At 40.8% G+C, this 20,818-nt stretch overlaps 1 protein-coding gene across 6 annotated transcripts in view; it reads left to right on the forward strand.

Annotated features, from left to right (window-relative positions):
- Window positions 1–20,818, forward strand: part of FRS2 (fibroblast growth factor receptor substrate 2) — a 130,474-nt gene that overhangs the window by 31,506 nt on the left and 78,150 nt on the right. The window contains exon 2 of one of the 6 annotated variants that reach the window (XM_055118243.1): window positions 11,228–11,343. The exons of the other annotated variants lie outside the window; for them this stretch is intronic. The gene's annotated coding sequence lies outside the window, so the exon portion shown is untranslated. The remainder of the gene's footprint in view (window positions 1–11,227; window positions 11,344–20,818) is intronic. 6 annotated transcript variants of the gene reach the window in all.

Consider the following 20,818-nt stretch of genomic DNA (forward strand, 5'->3'; position numbering starts at 1 on the left):
CCAGTCTTCCTAGGCCCTGTTTCCCTGACCTTGGATATTAGTCTTCTATACATATTTTTTATATACCACAAACAAAAAAATAACTAAGGGCACACTATATGTATGTTGTATGTATATATGTATGTGTCATACATAACATTGTGTGCACAGCAGAGCCTGGCAAGCTACCCGTGGCGTATTCCATATGCCCAAAACAGGAACGAATCTCATAATGGATATGTTTCTGGTGCCCGCTTGACCAAATCAATGAGCAATGGATGACAGTGATACAGTGATACACCACAAACGAATGCAGTCATTTTATATCTGTCCCTCTCCTACTGACTCATCTCACTCAATACAATACTCTCCATGTCCATCCTGTTTATAGGCAGATTCCATGACTGCATTTTTCCTAACAGCTGCATAGTATTCCATTGTGTCGGTGTGCCATAGTTTCTTTATCCGTTTGTCTGTTCTTGGGCACTCGGGTTGTTTCCAGATCCTGGCTATTGTGAGTAGTGCTGCAATGAGCATAGGAGTAGCAGCTATTTTTTAAGGTGTTGGGCACTAACCAGAGAATAAGAGGTGTATGCCTGTTCTGATGGAGCCTCATTACCAGTGAGTGAAATAAGCAGCAAACCAATTAATATAGAGTTTGTTAATGATGATTTCAAAGGAACTGAAGACAGGGTAGTTTTCAGGCTCAGGCCCTGTCATAATAACCCTTCTGTAGTCTTGAGGCATGTTTGTGTTCTCTGTCTGCTCTTCCTGTCAGAACACTGTTGTTGCTAGAAGGAATTCTGCTGCATTAGCAGCCCATGTGCATTCCCTCTTAAGGACTATCTGTGTAAGCTTTCAGTTGATGCCTGACAAATGGCCAGAGCCCCTGCATCTTAAAGCAGCACTCATTTGTACGCTTGCAGCTCTCTGTGTCAGAAGTGTTGCTCACTGTGGTGGGTTTTCTGCTCAGGGTGCCACAGTGCTGAAACCAAGGTGTTATCTGGGCTGGCATCTTATGTGGGGAACTCTCCGAAGTTCACTTCCAAGTCTCATTCAGGGGCTAGAGAGATAGTCCAGTGGGTCGGGCACGCACCAAGCCAGGCTCAGTTTTGGCATCCTATATGGTCCCCTGAGCAGGAGTAATTTCTGAGTGCTGAGCAAGCAGTAACCCTTGAGCACCATTGGTTGTGCCCCCTCCTCCCCCCTCACAAAAAAAAAACAACCCAAAAAACAGCAAACCTCATTCAAATTATTGGCTGAACTCAGTTCCTATCAACTGTAGGACTGATGTCCCATTTCCTCTGAGTTACTCTCAGGTCTTAGATGCTCCCTGCATTCATTGTCAGTCAGATATAGGGAGTATTGCTCATGCCTCTCTTTCTCACACCTTGATTTTCTGGGGTTTCCCTAATCTCCCAGTCCTCTCTTCTGTTTCCTATTCCTTATTTCTAGACTCAGATTTAAAGGGTGCATGTAATCAGCTCAGACATACACAGATAACGCCCCCTGTTTTGCACAGCTGAGGCCTTGGATTTGATCCTCAGTGCCCAAACCTAACATTTATTTATTATGATTTCCTCCTTCCTTATTTTTGTTGTTGTGATGACTTAGGGGTCACACACTTGCTTGGTTGTGGTGCTTACATGTTTAGTTTTGGTTCTCACCGGGATTGCACATCTGGCTCTGGTCCCCAATCGCAGTACTTGGCCACAGTACTCATGGCATGGTCTGTGCCTTTAGTTGGTTTGTTTATAATTGGGTACTTGCTAGATTCTTACACTTTGCTTATTGAAAAAAATCAGCCTTGCTCAGAGCCTCCTCCTGGCTCTGTGCTCAGGAATCACCCTGGTGGGTTCAGAGAACTATATGCCGTACCCCACATTGAACCAGGGACAGCTGAGTGCAAGGCAAGAACCTGGTTCTTGCTTTTCAGTTTTGTGGGTACCTGCACTCACCGGGGTCTTCTCTGACATGTTTCTCATTCTCCAGTTGTCTGGGCACCCACGCTCACCTGGGTTTCCACACCTGCTGCACTGGGAGTCCCCGCCGTGTCGCAGGTTGATCAAAGGCAGAGCTGCTGAGCCTGTGTGAGCCTACTCGGTCGTGTTGGCAGGAACAAGGGTCCTGCTCACTGCTGCCTGCTTGCCACTCCCAGGATCCCAAACTTTTTTTTTTTTTCAAGAAAGACTTATAATGGATGAATGTTTTAATGCTTATTATTTTAACGTTAAAACTGTACTATAATTTTTCCTTTCTCAAAGTAGAATCATATATCTTAATGGGGAGTAATTGAACAACGAATAAAATTACACTTTTTGTTTGTTTGTTTTTGGGTTATATCTAGCTGTATTCAGTCTTACTCTTGGCAGTGCTCAGGGGACCATATGTAATGTGGGGGTTCATCCGAGGTTGACTACCTGCAAGGCACTCGTCGAACCCACTGTCCTCTCTGTTCAGCCAGTTCCACACTTCTTAAGATGTTCACAGTTGTACAAATGGTTCTAGAAATGAATGGAATTCATAAGATGTGCAGATACTTTGTTCTGCCTACTATTACCAATAAGGAAGTGGAAACAAAGGAAGCGGCAGCCTTCTTTTTTAGGAGAATATTTGGGTATATCTGTGGAACATTTCTTTGTTTTCATAGTGGTTGGACAGCAGGATTCACTGTGTGCCTTGGAAAACTAACCTTAAAATGAAGGATATACAGAATGTGAATTTGATCAGTGATAAGGTATAGTGATAAATTCTAAGACTGTATTTTCATTGTAGGGGAAAGTTAGATTCATTCTGTCAGTGACCAGTGTCTCCCATAAGTTTTGATTTATATTTTAAGATATACAGGTGGTCTTAGTTACATCTAAATAAGAATACCACTTAAAAGAATTGCAGTGGAGCATAAAAGTTCTATTAGACATGGAGCTATGTTTCTGCCAATAACTCGACATTTTGAGGACAGATAGCATCCCATTTCCAATTTGAGATTGAGTACAAAAATATCCCGGGGCCTAGAATAGGCATAGTAAATTGCAACAACAAAAACCTTTTGTGTATTTATAGTTGAGGAAAAGTCTTCGGTGAGTGTACACAGTGAAATGAGATACAAGCTCTTTCTGCGTTAGCATAGAGTCTATGGGACTTACGGTAATTATGTGTTTCTGTATCTGAATTAATTTTTTTTATTATTTTCATTTTTGTTTCATTTGAACTCTCCTTTTCGTTCTAAAACCTCTATTTTTCATATTTTTTCGTAATGTTTTTGCACTATGTTAATCTTAAATTTTCTCCTAGCACTTAAAGTGATAGGACAATAAATAGTGTCTTCAGATGTCTTTTACTTGCCCTCTAACATTGTTTGAGTTGGCTTTTAAGGCATGCTTATTTTGCATAAATTTCCTTCATGGAGAAGAGTCATTTCTAGTATTAACACTTCTGGGAATTGTTTCAAAGTTTCAGTTTATTGTCTTAATGTTAATAAGACTTTCAAAAATCTGTATTTTAGTCTTACATCCCCAAAGGATATATTTGAATTTGTTGATTTAATTGGGTTCTGTAACATTTGGTTTGATACCAGATCCCTTAAAATTTAAGTTATAATTAACTTTTAGTATTTCTAGTTTAGCCAGTACTTAGAACAGAGCTGCAAAGACAATTATACTTTTATACTGATAAATTAGGGGGAAACTGATATGTATTCCTTTTTTTTTCATATATTAATGTAGGAGTCCTGCTATTTATTCAGTCATTGATTAAGCTGATTGAATTGGGCAAGAACTCCAAAGTATGTATTTTTTATGGGAAACAATTTTAATAAGGTTATTACAATTAACAATACATTAACTATATCTCAGAAGACTAATGAATATTAATACTGTATTCAACTTTTAGATAAGATTTTGATGACAATAGTAAAAAGTTATTTTGACTAATTTCTGGTAAGCTCTGGACATTTGTATGGCTTTTTTGGGGGCAGGCATCACATTTAGCTGTGCTCAGGGACCACTCTGGATGTTCTTTCCTGGTAGTGCTCAGAGGACCATATGCTACTTCTAGGGGTTGAATCCTGGGCTTCCACATGCAAAGCATGTGCTCTAGCTTTTTGAGCTATCTTCTTGGCCTATAGAGTATTTTATAGTTATTAGTGAAATGTAATCCTATTAGCTTTATTATAATTTTACTTAAAATTTATGTAATAACTGAAGTTAAATGGTACATTGAACCAAGAATTAGTTACCCTGTAAATGATCTTTAAAACAGACTCACAAATGAGGGCCAGGAGGAATGGTCCATGGTTAGAAGTTTGCCATAGTGGTGGCGGGAAGAGGGCATCTATGATAGAGAAGGGACCCCTATGCCAAAGATAGTTGGAAAGGATCACTCTGGATAAGAACTGAGTGCTGAAGGTGGGTAGAGGGACAGACATGATAACCTTTCAGTACATGCATTGCAAACCAAAATGCCCAAAAGGAGAGAGAGAGAAAACAAGAGAGAGAAAAGGAAGAAGTGTCTGCCATAGACGTAGGCTGGAGGGAGTGGGGCAGGAGGGAAACTGGGACATTGGTGGTGGAAAATGTACAATGGTAAAGGGATGGGTGTTGGAACATTGTATGACTGAAACTCAATTATTCAAAATTTTGTAACTGTATCTCAACAGTAATTCAATAAAAAAATTTAAAAAATAAAGCAAGTGGCGGTTCATGGTTTTGTGTGTGTGTGTGTGTTCGCATGTGAGTAAATACAATTTCAGAGAGTTAAAAATGATTAATGAAGAATTTTAGTGGGTGTTTTCACTCATTATTGATTTTCTGGATTGGTAGGGGACTGGATAGATAGTACAGTAGGTAGGGCGCTTGCCTTGCATGCAGCCGACCCAGGTTTGATGATCTCTGGCATTTCACATGGTCCTCCAAGAACCACCAAGAGTAACCCCTGAGCATCGATGGGTATGACCCAAAAACTTAAAAAAGAAAAAAAAACAGTGATCCGTTTCATTTTACTCTTGGTACCCTCTACAGTTTCTAGTTGATGGGCTCAGATGATGCAATATTATATGTTACTCTAAGGCAGACATAATCAGGAAGATGTATATACTAAAAATCAAAAGAAAAAATATTCATCCTCACCTTCATGACAACTTAGTGGGGCGATTATGAACATGAATGGAGTCAGGTTATCTTAGTTTGAACCCAGGATTCACTACTAATTTGGTAAGTGATAAAATATCATTTCTTTGACTCAGTTTCTTTATCTGTAAAATGAGGATACTATTGGGGGGAGCTCAGCATAAACCTTTGTAGGGTAGAGATAGCTCAAATGGTGAAGTAAATGATTTGCATGTGGCATTCCCAGGTTTGAGCCCCAGATTCTGTCTCCAGCCTCTGTGGGTCCCCCACAAACACCCACCACATATTTTCCCAAACCAAAATACAAAAAAATTGTTCCTTTGCCATAAGGTTTTCATGATGATTAAGTAAATTCAGAAGTGCTTAAAACAGTTACTGGCATATATAGTAAGTACAATACAAATGTTGATTAAATATAATTAAAAATGACTGATAACAGAACAGTTTGTGTTTTGTGTGTGTGTGTGTGTGTGTGTGTGTGTGTTTTACCAGAGCTATTAACAAGCAACCAAAAGCGTTTAGATAAAAGATTTTTAAAAGTTCTGTGTATAAATTCCTAAAACTTTGGCTTTAGTTCTGAAGTTTGCTTCCTGAGCATTATCCTCTCCCCTTTTGATATGATGGTGGCTGGTTGACTGGAGCAAGGATTTTTCAGTTCTACCCGCTTAATATCCCTGTTCACTTGAGAAATTAAACATTTAAAAAATTATAGTTTAGGTAATTGGGTTATAATAATGTTCAAACTTCTGATATTTATGTATGAGGTTTCTGTACACTCTCACCACCCGAGTGCCCATGACCATACCCGCGTTGTCCCTTTTGTCCAACTTTCCTTCTCTCCCACCCCTGTCCCCATTATTTGTTAGTTGTTGGTTATGTTTTGGTGCATACTGTCACCTCCCTTAGCACCACTCACGTGCTCAAAACCTCCACTTAATGTTCCTATGTTACTTCTGGACATCTTCTTTGTTCTCCTTCCCTCTTCCTTCAGCCTGGCACTCTCAGGTTTGTAGTCCAGTGTCCAAGGTTTATTATTGTTTGATAATTGACCTTACTCATTTTCTTGAGGGGAGCGGATAGGAGGTTGGGCCACACCTGACTATGTATAGGGCTTACTCCTGGCTCTGTGCTCAGAGATCACTACTGATGGAGCTTGGGGGACCATATGGAATGTCAGGGATCAAACCTGAGTTGACTGTGTGCAAGGCAAGTGCCCTACCCACTGTACTATTATTCTGGCCACTAACTGATCTTATTCTTGATTTATTTCTCTACATACCACAGATGTGTGAGATTATCTCATATTTGTCATTTTGTTTCTGGCTTCTTTTAACCTAATGTCCTCACGTGAGAAATTTTTATGTGATCCCTGGTAGTATAAGTATATAAAATAAGTATGTAAATCAAAACATTTACTGATAATCATAGAAAAATATTCTAACAGAAATGAGGGACGGCTTAGATTGTACCTAGCAGTGCTAAGGCTTACTCCTAGTTCTTTGTTCAGGGTTCACTCGTGATGGTACAGGGAACTATATGCAGTTTTGGGATGTAATTAGTTTGGTTCAAATGCATGCAAGACCTTATCCAGTGTACCATATCTCTGGCCTTAAGATAAAACTTAAAAAAAAAGTTTTATACCCCTATGGCCTTGTGACCCACAGTTTGAGAAGTAAAGGACCACAGATTTTATTGAGATAGTTATTTATCTTAATTTAGTGAGAAGATCACAGTTCTGGTCATAAAGTTGATTTTATTCAAATGCTTTTCTAGTTCTTTGAGATCCAGTCATTGCCTTTCTCCTTTATGATTATTAGCTTTTTCCTCTTTAAATGTGTTCCCTTTATGTTTATAGTTAAGTTATTTTTACTACTCTGTGTTTTTCATCAGTTTGTTTTCATGTCTTAGTCATGGCGGCCCTTCCACATACACTTCTTACCTCTTGTGCACTGCTAAATTTCAAATTCTTTGGATGCAAGAGTTTTGTCTTTTGTCTTTCTTTGCCATAATCCCTGACAAGGGTGTTCTCAGTGATGAATACTTGAGATTTTCTTTTTCAAAAGAGAACCAGTATTTCTAATCTTGGTTCTCTTTTGAATACATGTGTACTTGAACTCGTTTAACATATACGATTTTAATGCTATTAAGCTTTGTATGGGTATTTGATATTATTTTATTATTATTATTATTATTAATAATAATTGACAAAACTGAACAGCCAAGTGCTGGAAAAGCAAACCAAGTCTTAACAGTTTTTATCTTCACATAAAAAGAACTTTATTGATTTTTTTTTTTTTTTTAAGAAATCCAGCAGACAAATGTAGTTACTCATGGTTTTAATCTTGTGCTTTAAAGCATTTTCTTTTTCTGGAATGAGGTTCTTGGTTTTGACTGTAGAAGAAATATGTTAATTAGATTATGTGTAGTTGATGAATTTGTGCCCACAAAAATGTGACTTTTGAAAAGCTGCAAGTTGTTACAGTTCTTGCAGATAAGATTGTTTCCTGTTTTCTTTTGCATATTTAGTACTTTGTATATTTTTCCGTGAGGTAGCCTTTCAGTTTGTCCATTTGAATCATTTGACATTCAGACTTTAAATATAAAGTTCAACTTTGTCATCACTGGTGCGTATAAATGCTAGTCATTCAAAATGACAAGATTTGGACTTGACCCAGGAGTTATAAATAATATAGGCTTTTACATAAATATATCCATATATATTCTGAGGGGGAGAGGAATAAATAAAATACTGCGTTTATAGAGTGGTTTTGAACAGTTAGGCTTTAGAACTGCTACATGCCCCAAGTATTTCTACAGTGAATTGCATACTGTATCAGTTCATGAATTGTGATACAAGAAAGATTTTGTACTACTGACCTCAGGCCTATTCAAAATTCTAATAATTAGCAGAAATCAACATGTTAGTTTGAAAATATACTCAATATATGCAATTTAAGATCTTAATTATGGCATTTTATTTCTTCAAATCTAAAATTTCATTTTAAAATTAAAGTGATGTTTAGGAATATGTACTTTAAAAAGCTGAGTAATAGGCTTTTTCCACCCTGGAGAAGCCCATGTTTTCTCTTGAGCGTGCGTTTCTCTCCTCGCTCTTCCCGCTCTGAGGCAGCCCGTGTTCTCTCTTGGGTAGCTAATCTAGAGTCTCTTTCTCTGCTCTCACATCTTTCTAAGTGAATTTCTTTCTTTTTTTTTTTTTTTTTTTTGGGTTTTGGGTCACACCCGGCGATGCACAGGGGTTACTCCTGGCTCTTAACTCAGGAATTACCCCTGGCGGTGCTCAGGGAACCATATGGGATGCTGGGATTAGAACCCGGGTTGGCCGCGTGCAAGGCAAATGCCCTACCCGCTGTGCTATCGCTCCAGCCCCAATTTCTTTCAATAAAAACTGTTGTACTTTACTAAAAAAACAAATAAAAGTAGAATAATAGTTTCAGGTTTGACACAAGCAGCATTTCTTCATTTTCCTTCTTGCCTCCAATGCACAATCTTTGGAGGCAGTTTTAATTTTTAAGCTACTTGTTTCCATACTTGCTCTTCAGTTTATTCTTAAGTCACTTCCATCTGACTTTTGTTAGCGTTTCATTTTAGATGACAGTCACTGACTTTTTCCTTTTTTCTTCTTTTGGGTCGAACTCAAAAATGCATTGCTTACTCCCCTGTCTCTGCTTAAGAATCATCACTCCTAGCAGTGCTCAGGGACCAGATGTGGTGCATCATGCAAGGGAAGTGCCTTACCCTGGACTATCTCTGACCCTGATCACTTATATCCTAAGAAAAATGAGATTTTGTGTGTAAGTGCATGTGGCTCTCCTCTCCTCTCCTCTCCTTCCCTCTCCTCCCCTCCCTTCCCCTCCCCTCCCCTCCCCTCCCCTCCCCTCCCCTCCCCTCCCCTCCTCTCCTCTCCTCTCTCCTCGCTTAGAGCTTACTCCTGGCTCTGTGCTCAGGCATGACATCTGATAGTGTGGTGCTGGTTATCTAACTAGGGTCAGCAGCGTGCAAGACAGGCAACTTCACCCAGTGTTACTATCTCTCTGACTCCACTGACTTTTTTGTTTTTGTTTTTGTGCCACATCTGACTGTGAACAGACCTACTCCTGGGTCTGCATTCAGAGGCCACTCCTTGCGGGATGCAGGGGGGCACCATGTGGAGTGCCTGGAACCCTGGTGGCCACATGCAAGGCATGTACCCTACTCCCTGTGTATTGCTCTGGACTCTTTATTTTATTTTAAAATGAGAATTTGTTGTTTTAATCTCTGTACTGCCTACAAACATTTACACATATTTCCCTTTCTTACCATTTATGGAATATCAGATTTTGGTGGTAAAGTCTTTATTTGGTATTAAATTACTGTGGGCATGCAAATATTTTTAATGATTGTGTCCCTAAATTCACTGATTGCATTTTCTTTCTTGTCCAACTTAATGTTTTTCCAGACAATCAAGTTAAAATGATTATGTTCTTTGTGCTTATTATTAATTAATTTGCAATTCTCTGACAAATGTAAATTCTTGATATGATTAGATACATCAGATCACTGTTCCATTTTCTTCTTGGAGACATTTTGCATCTTGTTCAGAATTTGACTTGGACTTAATTCTCTGTTTTTCAGTATTCTGTCTTGCTTTTCAATCTGGTTTTTGTTGTTGTTTATATTTTGGGGCCACACCCAGCTATGCTTGGGGCTTACTCTTGGCTCTACACGAGGGGTCACTTCTGGTGGGGACTGGGGGTGGGTGATGCTGGGTAATGAATAAACCTGGTTTGGCCACATGCAAGGCCCTACCCACTATACTATCTTTCCGGCCCCTTAGTTATAATTTCTGTTTCTAACATTAGGGTCTCTGGTCTGCACTCTGCAAAAGTGCTTCTTTAGACTTCACTCAGGGATGGTGGAAGATTAGTTGGTTAGTTTGGAGCTCTGTGTGTGTGTGGGGGGGGGGGGCGGGGATTGTTACAAGCAATGATAGGAAGGAGGAGAGGAGGGTGGGAGAGATGAGGAGGAGAGAACTACAAAAAAAAAGCAGTAACTGCTTGTTTCTCAGTCGTGCAGCCCTGGCAGAGGACTTACTGCCTCAGCTTTGCCCTTTGATGATGGCTTCTGTCTGGAGCCGCCTTAGTCTGGGTCTTGTTGGGATTAGTTACTCCCCACTCTACCCCATTCCCAGAGTTGTCGCCTCTTTCCCCTATCCTCCTTTATTCTTGTGGGGTTTTGTACTTCCTAAAATCTTTCTTAACTCTTTACTTGGGGCCTGGAGGGGTGGAGGAGTGGGAGTGGGTCACACCTGGGGGTGCTCAGGGGTTATTTCTGGCTCTGTGCTCAGGAACCACCCCGGCCAGGCTCAGGGGACCATATGGGAGCCTGGGGTCAAACCCATGTCAGCCACATGCAAGGCAAATGCCTTACTGGTTGTACTGTCTCCTTGGCCAGTAACTTTTTACATTCTCCTTCGATTGTGTTGGCTAGTGTGAGGGGAATGATCACTCTGGACTAGAACGGAGCACACGTGTAATAAAGGGGCGGGGGGCAGAGTGTCAGTGGTGATGCTCACACATACTTAGCTGTGGTGCCTAGGCGATCTCTGGCTTTGTGTGGAGGCTGGGATCAGACCCACAGTATCACACTTGGCGTGTGGACTGTGGTGGGGAATCACATGGCCTTATTGGAAGGCCTGAACCGAATCCACAGGCCTCAGGCTTTTCTAAGGTGAGATTTTAGGAAGGAGTCAAAGTTAATCATGCTTAGCTGGATGTCTGCTTCCAACAGCCTCCCACCTGTGTTTAATTGTTGTTAATATTTTTATTTTTTCCTGCTAGTATGAAGGCACTAGCAGAGGTGCTTGGTGGGCCATCCGTGTCAGGCATATCCAATCCAGGCCCCTGTCCCATGCACTGCATGTATCCTACCAACAGAGCCACGTTTCTTTCTTTTTAAAAATTTTATTTAAAATTTAAACACAGGGAGGCAAAACAAAAGAAAGTCTGTAGCAATATTGACAATAAATTTATGGTTGATAGATGTACTGTGTATTTATTGCCGCTTCCTGTTTTGCCGGGCGAGGTTGATTTCATAGACCTACAATCTCCTCTTCTCTCCCCCAGCGAGCTGAACATGGTGCTGCTTTGAGAAGCTGCTCTGTCTCTGCTCAGTGCTCCCGGGAGACAGACTGTGTACCCAGAAACTTTTGTGCAAGCCCCTTACTCGAGACACAGTTGAGGTATTTCCTTTTCAACCTTTGAATGCCCAGACAGAATTAGTTGCTCCTGTGCCTATATAATGAATAATTCTACTAATTAATAGAGGGTAAATATTGACATCAACTAAATAATACTAGGGAAACATTCTATTTCATTCTGCGTTAGATTTCTCTACACTGTGATCTATTGCCATCTTTCTTCAACTGAGAGTTTCAGCTGTTTAAAGGGCAGTTTTTGGTCCACAGTTGATAATGATTATTTACTGCCTGAATCAGTAATCCACTTGGAGTGACCAGACTTCTAATTTTTTTTGGTATGCACTTTGTCATTGAGGCCTTCATCACCAGTGCCTGCTGAAAGCTGAGCCAGTAGCCTTCCTTTTTTTCTTTTTCTTTTTGCTTATTACTCAGTTACATGACTTGATTAGAGGTATGGCAAGAATGCTTGTGCTCAAGAAAACGAGCAAGTTTCTTAACCTCCTTGTACTTCAGTTTATCTGGACAGTTTATCTCTAAAATAAGTAAAGATCATAGTAGTAATGCTACCATGTAATATTATGAGGACTAAGTGATTAAGTCTAAAATGCTAGATCAGCCTGGCACATTGAAATGAAGCTGCATTTCATATTTGAATTTGGCGAGGGGGATATTTGTGGCTGCATCTGGTGGTCCTCAGAGTTTACTCCTGGTTCTGTGTTCAGGCTCACTCCTGGTACTTGGGGGACTGTGCCCAATTGCTGGGGATCATAACATTTAGCTGATCTGAAGTGGAGACGTTATGTCTTCATTGTGTTGTCTTCATATATACTTTATATATATTCTTCATATATACATACTGTAAGAAAATCAGGAACCAGGTACATGGCTCAGTGTCAGAGCACCTGCTGTCTTGCATGTGTGAGGCCCTAGGTGTGATTCCTGGCACAGCACTTCCCTGTTCCTAATCTGGGGCTGGAGAGATATTACAGCGGATATGGCGCTTGTCTTGCATGCCCCAACCTGGGTTTGATCCTCAGCATCCCGTATCCCCTCCTCGTACCGCCAGGAGTAATTTCTGAGTGTAACCCCTGGGCACGACTGGGTGTGCTCCAAAAGCCAAAAAATAAATCAAAGAAAATCATACTCTTTCACATTTGTGAAAATACACTAAATTACACTCCTGGTATTCATGCACCCTTATGCATGCGCATCCTGAATGCACATATTGCTATTCAGACTCTCAAGGGGAGTTTCAAGCAATCTATTGAAGAACTTGGTGTTTGGCATGCTTATTGTCTCCTAATTGGTGAGCCTGTTCTGTTAATTCCCCCTCATAAAATCCCTTTTATTTGTTTAGCTGTCATTGAACACTTGCTTATGTGCCTAGGCATTGTGGAAATGAGAAAAAATAAGGCACAGTTATTTTCTTAAGGAACCATCCTCTCTTCATTATTTTAGTAATAATTAAAATCAGATGTTCTGGCAGAACATATCACAAACTCTTTGACCCAGAATTCCATTTATAATACTCTATAAATGCACAGAGATTTGTTTACAAGGTGTTCATTAAAATGTTGATTATAAAGGCAATAAAAGAGATGAATTTTTGTGCATGATATTTTACAGTACATGATTTTTTTACAAGCTTTTGGTACAAAACATGTTCTTACTAAAAAAATGGGGATTGGTAGATTTTTGTGGATTAATAGGGTTAGATCAGTTGTTGAATTCCATGCCCTTTTTTTTTTTGTAATGATAATCCTGACTTAATTTTATTTATTTTAAAGGGCTGGAGTGATAGCACGGTGGTAGGGCATTTGCCTTGCATGAGGCTGACCTGGGTTCTATTCCTCTGCCCCTCTCGGAGAGCCCAGCAAGCTACCGAGAGTATCTGGCCTGCATGGCAGAGCCTGGCAAGCTACCTGTGGCGTATTCAATATGCCAAAAAGAGTAACAAGAAGTCTCAAAATGGTAATGTTACTGGTGCCCGTTAAGCAAATCGATGAGCAATGGGATGACAGTGACAATGATAGTGATTTATTTAAAATTCTTTATTAGTGAATCATCGTGAAGTACAGTTACAAACTTATGAACTTTCATGTTTGCATTTCAGTCATACAGTGATTGTTTACCCATCCCTCCATGAGTGCCCATTCTCCTCCACCAATGTTCCCAGTATCCCTCTCACCACCCCACCCCATCCCCCACCACCCCACTCTGCCTCTGCGGCAGGGCATTCCCTTTTGTTCTCTCTCCTCTTGGGTGTTCACAATAGAGATATTGAGTGGCCTTCATGTTTGGTCTGTGGTCTACTTTCGGCACACATCTTTCAATCCAAATGGGTCCTGTCGACATCCTCTACTTGGTGTTCCCTTCTCTATCTGAGCTGCCTTTTCCCCCAGCATGTAGGCCAGTTTCCAAGCTGTGGCATGCCCCATCTTTTAAAAGGAATGGTAAAATGTTTGTTTAAGAGCCCCAGCTGACCATGTGGTTGATTACTAGTAAGTCAACCTGAGGTTTTTTTTTTCCATCTATAAAATGGACACAGTATAATAAATGTTGTTGATTGTATTGTGAGGATTAAACAAAGCATCATATGAAACCTAAAAAATCAAACAGCTCAGTAAATATGCTCTTACTCTTACCAGTTTTCTTTCCATTCATCCCCTTTGTATTATTTCTCCAGAATCTCCCTGGGGGCCATACTAGGTGGTGCTAAGAGGTTACTCCCAGCTAAGTGTGAAGTAGATTGAACATGGACCTCCCACATCCAAAGCATGTGTTTCGCCTGTTGAGCTAGTTATCTCTCCAGCTCCCCTGAAAGTCAGCCGATGGCAGAAACAGTGATACTTGGTTCGGGCTGGCAGCTCCACTGCTTTCTAGCAGCCATAGAGATGTGTCTGAGGTCTTTGCCAAGCTCTGAAGAATCTGGCTACAGTGTGACCCAATTTTGAATGAGAGGAAATAGCAGTACACACGTCTTGGGTTTGCCACCTTGCTATAAATTTTCCTTTGTCCCTTTATACACCTATTTTCTCAGTTCTTTTTCAGGTTTCGGTTACTTTTTTTTTGTTCTTGCACCTTATTTTGATAGGAGTTTGTTAGACCCCCCCCACCCCTACCTTTAAATGTTTTAGCTATTTCTCTTATTTCATAAAATAACATTCTTTATGATAGGATAGTAATTCCAAACTAGCCTTAGATCTTTTTCAGAGCTATGCTTTTTCTGGGTCTCTCATAAAGTGTAAATATAGCTACTTTGTAGGGCCAACTCTGACATGCTTTGTTTAAAGAAGAGTTAGTTTTTTTTGTTTTGTTTTGTTTTGCTTTTTGGGTCACACCCGGTGATGCACAGGGGTTACTCCTGGCTTTGTACTCAGGAATTACTCCTGGCAGTGCTCGGGGAACCATATGGGTTGCTGAGAATCGAACTCAGGTCAGCACATGCAAGGCAGATGCCCTACCCGCTGTACTATCGCTCCAGCCCGAGAGTTAGATTTTGTGAGCACAACTTCTCCTGAGTCGAGCTAGCATCTGCTATATGTCAAATCAGGTGACCAAAAAGCTTAGGAACTTTTATAAGGGTTTATGGTGATTCTTAGGTTGGGCGGATTGTGACTAGAAGTGTTTTCTTTTCCCTCTAAAAAGACATAAAGTTAATGTTATGATGTTTATGTATGTTTATTTTTATGTCTAAGAGCATATAATAATAGCAAGTTATAGTTGCTACTAACTAAATCATCAGCCCATAGCACAAAATGAATCCGGTTTAGGCAAAAATGATTACACTTTATAAGAATCATTTTTAGTTTACTTTTTAAGAGTCATTTTGGGGAGTTGCATAGAAATGAATTTACAAATACTGAAAGTTGTTTTCTGCATGATTTTTCTACATTGATAAGTATAGGATATTTATAAATTATGTACTTATAATTAACTTAAAAAGCTCATAACTGTGAACTTTATATTAAAAAGTAGTAGCAGTTGGGTATTGAAATCAGTTACCTTGGATTTTAGATTTTTTTCTTATTTTTACTTTAAAGTTAATACCAGTTGGAGTTCAGTTTCCTCTTTCATACTCATTTTAAAAAACAAGCTGGATGGGGCTGGAGAGATAGCACAGCGGGTAGGGCGTTTGCCTTGCACGCGGCCGACCCGGGTTCAAATCCCAGCATCCCATATGGTCCCCTGAGCACGGCCAGGGGTAATTCCTGAGTGCAGAGCCAGGAGTAACCCCTGTGCATCGCCAGGTGTGACCCAAAAAGCAAAAAAAAAAAAAAAAAAAAACCAAGCTGGAGATGTTTTAGCATCATTCAGCTAGAACTCAGAAGATAGATTCTTTAAGTTAGATGCTTAACTCTCAGGCTTGTTATTCCTATCCTCTGTTTAACTCCAGTCCACAGTCATATGGACCCTAAAATTCCATTGGTATAAAAATTACATATTTTATTCTCGGCCCCCTCATTGTTACTGTTGTGGCCAGAAGTTGTACAAACTTGGTTTTGGTGTCAGGGATCTGAAGGGCAGTGCTAAGGGATTGCATTTGGCATGTGGTGAATGAGCTGGGGCCTCATGCTTGCAAGGCAGGCAGTTTTGACACTGAACTCGATCCTGCCTCAAGTTGCATCATTTAAAAAGAAAACAAAAATAGACATTTTTGCCAAAATCTAGGCATTTTTCCTGCTGAACTTATACTGTCAGGTATACATTAAATGTCAAAATACGTTTTTAAATGTTTGCTTTTATTTCCTAAATTTTAATCTAAAGGGACTATATGATTTTAGGACCAGAGATCATGCTTTGCAAGGGGAATGCCTGAATTTGGGATTTCATCCCTGCTTCCAGAAGGTTTTCCAAACTCTCCTAGGAGTATTCCCCAAGCTAAGAGCTAGGAGTATCCCAACACACACACACCCAAATAAAAATCTTAAAACTCAGTTTTTAAAAAGCTATGTTTGATTTTTATTTAGATGATTCTTTTCTGTGTGTAAAGCAATATAATTTTTATTAAAACATATTTAGAAAGATATTAGGGGAGAGAAAGGGAGAAGTGTGTGTTCAAGATACAACACAAGGGTCAGAGCAATACTACAGTGGGTAGGATGGTTTGCCTTGCTTGTGACTGACCTGGGTTCAATCCCTGTCACCCCATATGGTCCTCCAAGCCCACCAAGATTCATCCCTGAGCACAGTTGAGTGTGGCCCAAAAACAAAAGTGGGGGGCGAGGGAGGGAGAAGAACAGGCTTCTCCGGAGTGGAAATAGGTAAGGAAAGAAATAGACAAGCAAGTGAGGTAGCATGTTCAAGGGAGAAGTCAGGCTTGAAGAACCTGGTTTAGAAAATTCTTTGTTCTGTTTGAACAGTTTTCTGTTTGAACAGATTTGAGCTTTGACTTTCTAGACATGGGAAAAGCATTACTGGAACTGAACTGTAAAATAGCCCTGCAGAGAAATCTGGCAGGAGAGTGTTTTACATACTGAAAAATTGGTTCATGGCATTCAGGTACTGACTTGTTATGTTGTTGTAAACAGCAAATAGTTTAATCATATCAGTATTAGTAATTATTAGGTTATTGATTAAAAAGAGGAATGTTTAAGACCCGTTGACAGTTAGTAACTTTTAAATTTTGGGCCTTAAATTAACCTGTAAGAGGGGGTGGGAACCTCATAGTTCTAGACCTCTAGTAGGAAAAAGAATTCCTGCTGGGAAGAAGTCGTTGGGAATTTAGACTTAGCAAGTGGCGTCTGACTTTGGTGATCATGGACACTCTGATATGGGTACTCTCATCACTTTCTCATAGGCCATGATCATTGGTTGGAAGTGAGAAATGTTTTGTGTTTCTTTGGAGTAATCTAAACACTTTTAGACCCAAAACCTGCTTTGGGTCTGAATTCTTGGTGGCAAAAAAAGCAATTTCAAGCATAGCTTGTGTTTTATTTATATTTTTTTGGGGGGAGGGGGTTATTTTAGGCCATAGCCAGCAGTGCTTAGGGTAACTCTTGGCTCTGTGCTTAGGGACCACTCCGATGAGGCTTGGGGAACCATATGGGGTTTGGGGTATTGAATTTAAATTTAGCCATGTGCAAGACAAGTGCCTTACCTACTGTACTATCACTCTGGCTCCAATTTATTTATTTATTCAAATGAGTCACCGTGGGGGTACAGTTACAGACTTACAAGCTTTCGTGCTTATGTTTCAGTCATACAATGATTGAGTACCTATCCCTTCATCATTGCCCATTCTCTACCACCAATGATCCCAATATCCCTCCTACCACCCCAATCCCATCTCCCCCCAACCCGCCTCTGTGGCAGGGCTTTCTCTTTTGCTTTCTCTCTCTCCTTATGGGTGTTGTGGTTTGCAATAGAGGTATTGAGTGACCATCATTCAGTCTATAGTCTATTTTCAGCATGCATCTCCCATCTCGAGCTTGGCCTCCAAGCACCCAATACTTGGTGGTCCCTTCTCTATCTGAACTGCCTTTTCCCCCAGCATGTGAGGCTGGCTTCCAAGCCATGGAGCAATCCTCCTGGTATTCATCTCTACTATTCTTGGGTGTAAGTCTCCCATTCTGTTCCTTTATATTCCACAAATGAGTGCAATCTTTCTATGACTGTCTCTCTCTTTCTGACTCATTTCACTTAACATATTCTCTATGCTGATCCACTTATATGCAAATTTCATGACTTCATCCTTTCTAACAGGTGCATAGTATTCCATTGTGTAGATGTACCAAAGTTTCTTTAACCAGTCGTCTGTTCTTGGGCACTTAGGTTTTTTCCAGATTCTGGCTATTGTAAACAGTGCTGCAGTGAGCATACGAGTGCAGATGTCATTTCTACTATACTTTTTTGCATGTCTGGGATATATTCCCAGAAATGGTATTTCTGTGTTAAATGGGAGCTCAATTTCTAATTTTTTGAGAAGCAACCATACTGTTTTCCAAAATGGCTGAACTGGTCAGTATTCCCACCAACTGTGAAGGAGAGTCCCTTTCTCCCCACATCCACGCCAACACCAGTTGCTTTTGTTCTTTTGGATGTGGGCCAGTCTCTGTGGTGTGAGATGATATCTTATTGTTGTTTTGATCTGCATCTCTCTGATGATTAGTGAAGAGCATTTTTTCATGTGTCTTTTGGCCATTCATAGTTCTTCTTCTTCTTCTTTTTTTTTTTTTTTTTTTTGCTTTTTGGGTCATGCCCGGCGATGCACAGGGGTTACTCCTGGCTCATGCACTCAGGAATCACCCTTGGTGGTGCTCAGGGGACCATATGGGATGCTGGGATTCAAACCCAGGTCGGCCGCGTGCAAGGCAAACGCCCTACCCACTGTGCTATCACTCCAGCCCCCATTCATAGTTCTTCTTTGAGAATATTTCTGTTCATTTCATCACCCCATTTTCTGATGGGATTGGGTGTTTTCTTCTTGTAGAGTTCAACCATTGTCTTGTATATCCTTGCATAGCAACCCCTTATCTGATGGGTATTGGGTGAATATCCTTTCCCATTCTGTAGAATGTTTTGTTTATCTCTGTTTCCACTTGCTTGGTCAGTGGGGTGTCATCTTTGAAGATGCTTTTAGCTTCAGTGTCGTGGAGGGTTTTGCCGAGTTTGCCTTCAATGTACCCTATGGATTCTGGTGTGATGTTTATTTTGTTTTTATTTGCTTTATTGGTTGGAGGTTTGGGCTCCACCTAGCAGTGTTTAGGACTTACATCATTGTGTTCAAGGGTCTTACTGGGGGTGCCAGTGATCGAACCCAGGTCTACTGTGTGCAAGGCAAATGCCCTGCCTACTGTGCTATCTCTCTGGTACCATCTTGTTTTTAAGTAAAACTTGTTTTTGGGGGGGAGTATAGTGGGTAGGGTGCTTATCTTGTACACGGCTGGCCCAGGTTCAGTCCACAGCATTACATATAGTCCTCTGAGTCCTGCCAAAAGTGATCACTGAGCACAGAGACAGGAGTAAGCCCTGAGTACTGCTAGGTGTGGCCTAAAAAAACAAATAACTGAAAATAAAAGGATATTGGATTGAGTCCTTTGGCTCATCAAATTGTTGAAAGGGTTAGAAAACCAAGTCCAAGGCTAAGCTAAGCAGCCAGAAAGAAAGGGCGGGAATGGTGGACACTGGGGACATTGTTGGTGGAAAAGGTACACTGGTGGAGGGACGGGTGATCAATCATTGTATGGCTGAAACTCAAACATGAAAGTTTTATAACTGGAGCTCACAGTGATTGAGTTTTTTTTTTTTAATGCCCCCAATGACATTACACAGCATCCCATGAGGATGCTGGTACCATTTACAGACTGGCAGATGCCACAGCCCGCTCTAGTGACAGCTCTCACTCAGAGGGCTCAAAATGATACGGACCTGGCCTGGCTGCAGTTGCTCTGACATCAGTTCGTGAGAGAGTTCTTTCTGGTTCTTCAGTCTCATTCTGAGTTGGCTGTTCTGAGGCCTGGCGGGGCAGTGTGTTTGCCGGAACCCATGCCTTCTCGTGTAGGACAAGGGAAATCAGAAGATGGGGAAAGTACTCATTTAAGATTTAGAGAACAATTTGACCTTCTGGAATAATAAAGTGGAGAAGACCCCACAATTAAGGAGGGAAAGACCACAGTGTAGGCAGTCCAAAAGAATAATAGAGATGGGATATAGTTTAGTGGTAGAGCCCTTGCCTTGCATGTTGCGGTCCTGAGTTTGATTTTTGGCGCTGGAGAAGAGGGAGAGGGAGAGGAAGAGAGAGAGGAGGGGGAGGGGAAAGGGGAGGGGGAGGCGTGGGTGTGGGGGCTGACAGAGAATAATTGTTGTTCATTGCACTTAATATTTTTGATGTAGTGTCTTTGAGTGCTCACTGTGCTAAGAACTGTAACAAGTCAGTCATCATAGGCCGAGAGTAAGTGGACTACTCAGGAGTATTCAGTTTGCCTGTGCAGAGCGGGGGCACATGCTCACAGCTATGATTATAAAACCTGTGCTTAGAATCAAGACTATTAAACTGACTCTTTCCCTTTCCCTTCCCCTTTCCCTTTCCCTTTTCTTTTCTTTTCTTTTCTTTTCTTTTCTTTTCTTTTCTTTTCTTTTCTTTTCTTTTCTTTTCTTTTCTTTTCTTTTCTTTTCTTTTCTCTCCCCTCCCCTCATCCTTTCTTTCTTGTCACCATGAGATACAGAGTTACACAAAGCTGTTCATGCTCTGCTTTCAGTCTCACAACATTCCTTACCCATCCCTCCACCAGTGTACATTTCTCACCACCAGTGACCCCAGTTTCCCTCCCCCAGCCCCCAGCCTGCCTCTGTGGCAGACACTTTTCTTCTCTCTCTTTCTCTCCTTTTGGGCCTTATGCTTTGTCATACACATACTGAGAGGTTATCCTGTTTGCTCCTCTACCTATTTTCAGCACGCAGTTCCTATGCAGAGTGATCATTTCCAGTTACCATTGCCGTGGCGATTTCTTCTCTAGCACACCTGCCTTCTCTCCCGCACCTGAGGCAGGCATCTAACCTTGGACTGTCCTCCTGG

The sequence above is a fragment of the Sorex araneus genome, chromosome 10, assembly GCF_027595985.1.
Source record: "Sorex araneus isolate mSorAra2 chromosome 10, mSorAra2.pri, whole genome shotgun sequence".
Classification (NCBI taxonomy): Eukaryota; Metazoa; Chordata; class Mammalia; order Eulipotyphla; family Soricidae; genus Sorex; species Sorex araneus.